Genomic DNA, 10,834 nt, shown 5'->3' on the forward strand with positions numbered 1-10,834 from the left:
AGAGATTATGGGCAGAAGAAAGGCAAATAGAGTACCGCTGATTAAAGTGCTCTCAGAACATTCCTTACAAAGCGCAAATCCCCACTGAACTCATTTTAGTAGCCTACGCGGTGGAATGTATTTTCAACTCGGAGATCTGTAAGATTGAATAATGGTAGAGAATAAGAAAGAGGCAGAAATCTATTCCTTAAAGTTGAGAAGGCCAAAAAATGAGCAAAAAATCAAAGGAGGGGCGTAGATGATCTGATGCAGCACAGGAGGCCAGAGGAAAAACCGACACAACTCAGTGAGTTCAGTCTGGTTTTATTCGATCCTCAATCACCTCAATAACATTTTGGACTGCTTGTCGCACAACAAACTGTGATAGGGAAAATGATGTACGTGTTATTGACAGTAGGTCAGCATGAAAGAAAAGAGCTTGCTACAAGAATAAATGATTAGCCTATGACTTTCCGGCTTAGAAATATGCATCACACACACACTGATATTGATGGGGAGACTCGCTGGTGTTGTAACATGGGGTCAATTGTCAGTTCGACAAGTCAGAAAAGAGCTGTGGTGATGTCATCAAAATATATCATACACTTGCGTCACATTTAGTGTGAGCAACACTAGATTGCAGATGATTTTTCAGGAAAGAAAGTAAAAACAATTATTTAGATTATTTGTTGCCAAACACTCATTGTTTTGTAGAGTTATTTCACTTGCATAATCTAGAGTAGCTATTTCTCTAGTTTAATTTGATGCTTTGCATTCATGCTAACTCCAGACCCACATGCTAAAACGGTTAGCTATGTTATGGGTGTTTGGGGTGAGGATAGTTTTAACAGTTCATTAAAAATGTTACAACCCCTTATGATGATTGCAGTTCTCAATCACATCCGCTCTAAAGACAAAATCAGTGAAATCTTTTTGTTTGCACATTGTGGGATTTATGTGGTAGGCTAAATATGTTTCCTTCATTGTTTATGCGCATCTCTTCTTATCAGATTAAAACATTATCGGCTTCATTGAGCACATTTTGTTCACATTTTTAGAATTTATGTGCATCTAGCCATTTCCAGCATATGTGATATTGCAAAATTCACATAAAATTAGGTGGATGGCAACATAGCTAGTGACTGAATGAGACAGGAATACAGTACAGACACAAACACACACAGCAGTTGTTTTAGTACAGGATTTAAAGTCTTAATTGAAATACCAAAAAAAAAATGTGTTACTTTAAATTGTTCACATTATTCAAAAAAAATTATTCTTTGTTCTTCAATACCATTCTTGCATAAATTTAGATTGTGTGCATCCTATTTCTCTCATTGTTACATCTATTCACAGCCTGTTACAAATCACCCGAGTAGTGGAGAAGGTTATAACATAACTCTTTGTGTTTGACATTAACTCACATAATCTGTAAAGTGAGTTTTATTTGTAGGAGACAAATGCGGCTACCATGTATCAAAGTTTTAAGAGATCTAGCACAAACAACCGAAACAAAAGGTGTTACTTTCATCCCCGGTCTCCCCCTACAGGTCCTTCAAAATCAAATATAAAAATTGTAATTAATTAACAGCAAAAGGAACTTCATCTAAATATGAAACACTTTTCCCTGTCAATTTACTGCTTCAATAAAAAGTGAATTACAGATGGCCTATGGTCAATGTGAGGTCTTCCGCAGCAAGGCAATGGGCTTCTAGACTTCAGAGTAATTGGAGCTCAACATCATGGTGACTGCCCTTGGGCCTCACTTTTACATAAGCTTAAATTACAGTAATGCAGTCATGCCCAGCATGTTGTCATCGCAAACCATAAAACGTAAAATAAGACATTCATCACTAAAACACATCTCTGCTTCTCACGCAAACAGACTGTTCTGAGAGAAAGCTGAATTCAGTTTACAGCTTCAGCAGTGAATTAATCTAATTTAAATCTACGCTAATGAGAATATTGCTGTGAGAGACGAAAGAGTTCTTCTTGCTTTATTTAATTAAGGACAAGTCCACAGGAGGACTTTTCCCGGTGCTCTGAGAAACGTTATCATTTTAAACCTCCTTCCACAGAATTGCATTGTTAATATGGAATCTGTCAGATCCTTTTATAAATGCTTTTCACTCGGATGTTCCTCTAGGATGCTCTGCCATTACTGTTCCACACTCTATTAATTTCACAGATAGTTAGTAACGGTCTCTCATACTGTCCTCTGCTTGTGCACAAAGATCATTTTCAGGCTTTGTTGTGAAACTCTGTGTTTTTTTTTTAAATGAGGGGCATTGTGAGCGGCTTGGCGAATTTTTCTATTTGTGGCACTTTCACCTGCTATCACCCCTATATGAGCATGTTCTGCATACTAACATCTCAGAGTGGGAAAACAATGTTCTGAGCAATGTTGCTCTGTTTCTGTGGACGCCTGAAGGAGTTTGTGACTCGGTTTGTGAATTGGTTGGTCTGCACAGTAAATGTGTATGTAAATGCATGGTTTTGTCGCAATGCAATAGTGAAATCACTGGCTCAAAAAGTTAGAAAGCAGGAATCAGCAGAAATTAGAAAGTGAGTTTAAAAACCACACACACACACACACACACACACACACACACACACACACACACACACACACACACACACACACACACACACACACACACACACACACACACACACACACACACACACACACACACACACACACTCATATCAACATGTCAGACTCTGCCTTTCTCTAATTTATTTCATCTGTATTTAAAATCCAGGCCAGTGTTGCCTTAAACAAAAAGAGCATTAACAACCCAGGCCGCATTGGTAATGAGTGTCGGACTACAGCACATGGTGACGTATGTGCTCTATTGTTAGTGTAATGAACACCTGGACATCAGTGTAGTGCTAAACCAGACACAGAGATGTAGCAGCTACTCTTCAGTTCTGTAGCAGCACAAGATGCTTCCCTTTTTTAAAATGAATTCTTTGTAGTTACGAAAGCTGTAGAACATAATCAGCACAGTGATTGTATGTCACATTTAAAGGGATAGTTCACCTCATAATATATTTTTTACTCATCATTTACTAACCCTTATGCTACCGCCGATGTATATGACTTTCGTTCTTCAGATAAACACGAATGAAGATTTTTAAGAAAATAATCCATCAAGGTGAATCCATAATGCAAGTGAATGGATGAAAGTCAAATACATCAGAGATGATATAAGGGTGAGTAAATTATGAGTGAATTTTCATTTTTGGGTGAACTATCTCTAAGTTTAGCACCATGCACAACAGAAAGATGTTTGAACCCCAAACATATCTTCCGTAGTGCACCATTATTATGCCTCTACTACAATAGCTGTAGATTCTGATGAGTATACTGAAAATGCGGTTTCAAAATGATGGTAAAAAGGTAGAAGTAGTTAGGAAGCCTGTGAAAACGCTCATTATTTTAGCAGTTTTGTTTGGTGTCACCAGTATCAAGTCAAGTCATCCTCATTTATATAGCGCTTTTAACAGTGTAGATTGTAGCAATTGCACAGACCAGCTTTGTATGGATATATGACAGACGATTTGGACAAACAAGGCAAAGACTTTTCCATCATTAAAGATTAACTTACAACAACACAGAACAAAATTGTTGGAAATTTCATCAGCCACATTCAAAATCATAAGAACACCCTTCTCTCACTAAACTACACAGCAATGGAGACCGCAGGAGCATGTGCATAATTTATCATGCCAGAATTTAATTTAGTGCAATGATTAAAAATAATAAGCTCTCCTTGAGGTACACTGATATAGCTCTTGATTATACATTTCCATTAATTGCTGCTAAGGTACATTTCATTAAGATCATTCAGTGGAGGCAGTGGTCAGTATGTGGTCCATTCCAGTCCAATGGGTACTGATGTTTTATGATTCAAATGCAGATGAAGCAAATTCGTCCAAACTGAAGGGACCAATTCTAATTCAAGGGGGGGGGACCAATTCAAAATTATTTGATTAATATAAAGTTCAAAAGAACAGCATTTATATATATATGTGTGTGTGTGTGTGTGTGTGTGTGTGTGTGTGTGTGTGTGTGTGTGTGTGTGTGTGTGTGTGTGTGTGTGTGTGTGTGTGTGTGTGTGTGTGTGTGTGCACATGAAAACTACTCAATTACTAATCAAATATATGAGCAAGCTGTGAAGAGGAAGATATTAGTTAATAATAATCACATCTGTCAGACAACACTAGCTGGCTTTAGCATGTCTTTGAAGTGCTGCTCTGTGCACTGCACTCTCTTTTATAGGGGTTGTCATCCAAATAGCATGCAAAATTGTGAAAAATGTGTTTTTAAGAGGACAAGATGCCCAAACCAAGAGCCCGCACTATCACTTCTCAGTTTATCTTAAGCATTTTACATCAATTTGTGTAAGGAGCACTAACTCTCGAGGACATCGGCTCTTTTTCGGGGCTGTGAACACTCTGTGAAAGGCTGAGTCTTATCCTCACAGCATAATCAATGACAGTGGAGAGGCTGGGACAGATTGTTACATCTGCTGATGACTGAAGTTTTTATCTTTTGGATGACAGGTATCAACTATTGGCTTTTCATGGCACAAACTGAATACAGCACAGCAGGTTTTGAACCTGGTTCCGCATAATAGGGCAATTACAGTAAACATTATCTGTGCACATTTCATTTGTGTGCAATCATGTTATCCTGTTGTAGAAATAATACAATTAATTGCTCATATCTGGCAGTAAATTGGGTGTCACTTTTCAAGCTTGGACCTCCTACTGCATGAAGGAGACTTTTTTTCTGCTCTATAAAAGTAATGTAACCCAAAAGATGTTTGTTTTTGATTTGTGATTTATCTTCACTCTTTTGGTGTCGCCAAAGCTTAAGGTTCCCAGTCATGTAAGGAAGGATAAAAGCACAAAATAACATGATAAGCCATGTTTGTTTTCTTTCTCATGGCCTGATGTTGCACTTTTTTTTCAGATAGAACTGAAATAATATTTGCTTTTGTAAATCACCTGTTGAGTGTTTTTATGATTATTGCACTGATGACTCAGTAAACATCATTTGTCACAATAAGGTGTCTTGACAATTTAGATTTATCATTTTTATCCACATGGTTTTGCTCTCAGACAGTGTTTTCTAGCATATGGCTCTAGAATCACAATGCATAGCCATCCAAACGCCAAATAAATGACTAAAGAAGGAGTAAAAAAATATGTAAATTAGTCTAATTATTAACATTTCAACAAAAGAACATGTTCTCCTCTTGGACTTTTTACCACATTCACACCACAAAAAACAAATCCTTGCGGAGACAGAAAAAAACAACTGCATATATTATAAGTGCCTCTCAATCTCACTAAATACATAAACCAAAATGAGTCAGTTTAAGAGAAACTCACTGTGACTTGCGAATGTGAAACCAGTTTTCTCTTTGAAAGGATCAGTGTTGAGAGATTAACTTAAACTTTTGCATTTCAATCCATTCAAAGGAGTGCAAGCAATTTAAACACTTGGCAGGGGTCCTTTTGCTTTGCCTCCGATTCCCTTGTGGTGCAGAACTAAGTAGTTTTGGATATTGGCAGGGAAGAAACTATTCTTAAGCTTCCCGAGCAATAGTTCAAAACTGGTTTTAACCTTTCCATCCTAGCTTTTTACAGTCGCCCAGTAGCAGGTTTAGCAGAGCAGGCAATATTCCCTGCTCAGTATGAACTCAATCATGTGCCTGAGCTCTATTTGTAGCACTGGAACAGGAACAGATAGAATTAATCAAGGACAGAAATCATTGTATAATAACCGAAAGTGGCATTCAGTTTCCACAAAACTTGCCTTGTCTTGGAAAAATCTGACAGCATACTATAAATCAAGATTGTCCCATAAAGTATGTGTATTCAGTGAGGTATTGAATTTGCATTGGATTATTTAATATATTTCAAAAAAGTGAACAAGGATCAAATCAAGCACCCTCTGAGGAAAGGTTCTTCCTGTTTTAGAGCTGAAGTCCTGTAATTGCTTCAGCAAGGTATTATGAGATAAGATTCCGTCTGAGGATGTGACCTTTGTTTCCATTAAACATTCAGTCAGTCACCTTGTGCTCAAATATCTCTAATTAGACCAAAGTGCTCTAAAAATCATCACACTGGATATCCTAGCCCCAAATGTACACTCAATTTGTTGCTAACTTGTGCATTTGAAGGAATTACAAAAATCCCCTGAGTATATGAGTTACAGTCATGCAAATGCGGACATAAAAGGATACTGAAATGTTATACAGCAATTTAAGGGGTCAAGCGGGCTGGTTACCCTCTACTGGTAAATGTTGTAATTGCATCTTTCTCCACTGGCGGCCATTCAATATTTCAATTTCTGATGAAGTACAAATTTTTGCAAGCAACATTTTATTTGCAAATATTTCTTTGTGTTTTAACAGATATTTTTATCATGGGCTGGTTTCACATTTTGCATATTTCTGGAAGGGGCTTCTGCAGATAAATGTATAGCTTTCAGGTATTGCAGACCTACTTTACATGGGTTATGACATGAGAAATCATATTTGCCTTGATCTTTTGACATAAGAGGTCGTTGTACCATTAAAACATCCTGCAAGTTTCATAGTTTCAAATATCCCCCTCATTATAAACAAAGCACTTATTAAATTAAGCTCTAAAATAGCTCATTTGGATATTGTAAGATTTGTGACGTCACACGGGCAATTTCATTTGCATATGACTTCCTCAAGAGCAAGACATCAACGAATCATTGCACCTTCATTTGCCTACACCAGATGCGAGCTTCACGTAGCGTCGCATCATGGCAAATAGAACTCATTTTAATCACTGATGCTGTCTACACTAGATACACAGATGCGCGTTCAGTTTCTGACATACTCCACGCAATCGAGTCTGTCGATAACAGGACACAGGGTTTAGAATGAGGGTTGAAAATAATTGTTTTTCTGCATGTGTGTGTTTGTGTGTGTGCAAACTTTATTTATATTATAAATGAACCTCAAGCAACTTAAGTCCATGTCATGACCCCTTTAAACAATTACACTGTGTAAAAAGGTCAGGAAGAAACTGACATAAATAAAATACTTCAAAAGTGTCTTCATGTCATCATGCCACATTAACCATAATGTCACGACACAGAACTGATCCCCAGACCTTAAAACGTGCATCACTTAAATACTTAAGTCCTTCTTGAACCCCAATATGTTAAACGAGATCTTAACTGCCTGGCCTTTCCTCGACACAGCTGAGTTGATGCTTTCTGCCCTGCTCTTCACAGCAGTTCATTTCACTATTCAATAATTACTAGGTTCATTGAACTATGAAAAATGTGATTCAACTCAAACAGCATTTGATGAATACATCACGGCACACAGCGCCTTCATCTGCCTCCCAATTACACATGCTGGGACATTAAGTGTTGAACACGCCCCACTTTCACAACGCTGAAGGTCATGGTGATCCCAAACTCTGCCCTCTCACTCCCATCTGCCAGTATCCCACTGATATGTTCTAAATGTGCAACACTCCTGCCAGACTTCACGGATGTGTGTGAAAGCAGGTTGAGTACCAGTATCATTGACTGGACCCCCCACCCCCCTCCAAATATAAAAATAAATTCAAGGTTTATTTTATGAAAAGTCTTTATTCAGTACCTTTTGCAATCTTGCTTTTAAATGTCTTTTTTGAAATTGGTCTGGAAAAAAACTCCAAATGGCAATAGGTAAGAAAGATTCTGATCCCGAATCATTTTATGGATGCCTCCTATAGCACTTTGTCCATGCAATTAATAAAAGCTTTAATGTCTCTGTCTGAATTTTACGGAGCCCCATGGTGATGGGAAAAATATGAGATGGGAGTAAAAAAATTATATTTCAATGCTTTTGTGTATAGTGTTGGGGGTAACGCATTACAAGTAATGTAAGTTACGTAATCGGATTACATTTTCAAGTAAAGTAATGCATTACTTTTAAATGTACAACAAAATATCTGTTACTTTTTCAATTAAGTAAAGCAAGTTACTTTGTTTTCCCATTTATTGACTCTCAGTGCCCATGTTGATAGAAATCGGGAGTGAGGATCAGAGGTGTTGTGTGTGCTGTGTAAACATGATGGTTATTGTAGTTCTAGACTAAATGTGAGCATGCATTTACTTATTTCACTTGCACAAAAACAGATTCAGTCATAACACAGAATATTACATAAACAATAATTAAAAGTGAAATGAAACAAATATACTTTATGTATTTAATACTTTATTAGCCAATGTCTTTCCTGCTGACCTTCAATGATCCAATGCAACCATAACAATTAGCAAACATTACTTTAGATAAACAGCACATTTGTCTTATTTAATTAATTTTTTTATTTTTATTGCTGACAGGCATGAATTTGCATTTCTTTAAGCCTGAGGCTTATTCATTTCCCTTTTGATGGGAAAGGGCCTTTACGTTTGCCCAATTATTTTTCGTTATTGAAAAACAATCTACCAAGCCCAGCCCAGGTGACAAAAAGTAGCGCAAAAGTAATGTAACGCATTACTTTCCATAAAAAGTAACCAAGTAACTCAATTAGTACATTTTTGGGGGAGTAACGCAATATTGTGACGCATTACTTTTAAGAGTTACTTTCCCCAACACTGCTTTTGTGTTCTTTGCAAAACTATTGTGCTCCAAATTTGGCATTTGCTCACAAAACCACTTAAATAGTTTTTCCTCACATCTTGCCATCACAAAAGTTTTGTGAGAGAACACAAAAGTTTCTTCAGAGAGAATGCAAAAGCATTGAAATATCAATTGTCCTCTCATCTAATATTTTAACTATCACCATGTTACTTGGAGTACGTAGAATTGTGCGAAGGAAGTGTTTTCCCCAAAAGAAATCGAAACTAATTTGATGATCTCTGTCGAACCGGGGGGTGTAGGGGTTATAAACGGACTCATATGGCACATTTGAAAATTAGTCTTTTTTTTTAAATGCTGGAGAGCTTTTGGACTAAAGAGAATTTCTGTAGGACAGTGACTTCTTATTGGTCAAAATATGTAGGAAAATTTTATTCCTCATGACAAGTAAAGAATTGTTTTCAGGAAAACAAGCAGTGTATGATTAATCTCACATGAGTAATATTCAGATGTTGTTGTTTTTCAAAAGCAACCTTGAAAGTTTTCTCTTATTCTGTCAAAAACTAAATATCTATGTCAGCAGTTCTCCTGCTGACACACAAACCATTAAACGCTCTGCGGGGCGCTGAGAAAGAGAAAATGATTTAATGTATGGGAAGTGTTATTCAATAGCGCAGTCTGTCTGATTTGTTATAAAAATGGATGACAACACCTGTCAGTCAACCATACCCAACCGGTGGAGGGGAATAGTGATTCAGTCAGTTGTGAATTTTATAATGACATTCTAGGAGCAGGTTGAATTTTACATTGTGGTAGAGATGGAGTTTTCAGACTTACTCAGATAAATTGTCAATGTCAGAACAGAAACATCACTCTGAGCCTGCTTTATCACACTCACTCACCCCATTTGCATGCATTAATGTTCCTCTATCAGGAAAAAATAAGACATTCAGGTTGATCTAGATAAAAAAAGTCTCAAACTAATAAGAGGAAATAATCAATCTTATACATGCTTTGCATTTTCTTGATCAGCCCATCCCCCGTCTTTGTTTTTCAAGTGCTTTGCTGCCTTCATTCTTGCATATCAGTGAAAAGAAGGATAAGACTCGTAAGTGTTTCCTCGGCACAGTTTTTATCTAACTCTTACTTATCGTTTAGCAGCAGCAGGCTCACAGCCTTGACAGCACAGCACAGCTTAACAGGCTTAAAAAGGCAGATGCACGGTAAGAGCCAGATCACCACGTTCTGGGTCAAAGACCTGGATGTGATGAGGGAGATCTGGGATGCCTGGCAAATGTTCTCTTATCAAAAACTCAGCCATGATCTCCCTCTGAAAGCCATCCTTAGCAAATCAATGCTGTTTAGTCTGGGATGAGAAAAATTAATAAGGAATATGGATGGAAACTTATGATTGATTGCTTGATTGATTGATCATTTAAAGTCGCATGCATATATGAGAAAATCATGTACTGTAGATCAAATCAGTCTCAAAAGGCAGTCTCAAAAAAAGAAACGCCACCTGTGTATTTTGCATTCCACTGTGCTGCGTATCCATTGTCTTTCTAGGTAAACATGCGCTGTAGACAGATGTTTTGTGCTTTTAAATGCAAAAGCATTTTCTGTTTGAATGGCTGTACCATATACTCATATTCTATTCATATCATGCAGACACGGTAAGTTCAAGTTAAAGGGCTGCTCTCACAAAATGTCATTTTGCCTTTAAAATGTGAGATGAAAGACAATGGAATAAAAGAAAAAAACACGGTCTAAAGATGCATTTTTTCAAAGTTGAACTTTTAACTTAAAGGTGCAGTAGGCGATTTTTGAGAAACACTGATGATATTTGAAATCAACCCAAACAAACACACCCCTCCCTTCCTTGCTCCGCCCCCAAAATGCACAAACACGAAATGCAAGATTGGGTGTCTCTTTATCATAGCTGAAGTAAAGCAAAATAATGCAACAAGGAAGAACAAAAAATTAGCATACAGTACACAAGAATATATTCAAGCAAGTATTTGTTGTTAGTCGCCAGCAGCACACAAGCTCCAGACAAACAATGACACTCAAAACTGTCCTTTTACTAGAGCTAACATTAGAATAACAGCATACCTCAGTTCCATGAAACAAAGCCAATAGCAAAGCCAACGTTTCTCACGTATGCAGCAGAAACAACGCAACCTTGGTGTCTGATTCCAGGCCTTCCTGCTTGGGTTTCTCCA

This window comes from Siphateles boraxobius, unplaced genomic scaffold (assembly GCF_051911475.1).
Source record: "Siphateles boraxobius isolate OS27281-9 unplaced genomic scaffold, OSU_SipBor_1 6, whole genome shotgun sequence".
In the NCBI taxonomy this organism is placed as follows: domain Eukaryota; kingdom Metazoa; phylum Chordata; class Actinopteri; order Cypriniformes; family Leuciscidae; genus Siphateles; species Siphateles boraxobius.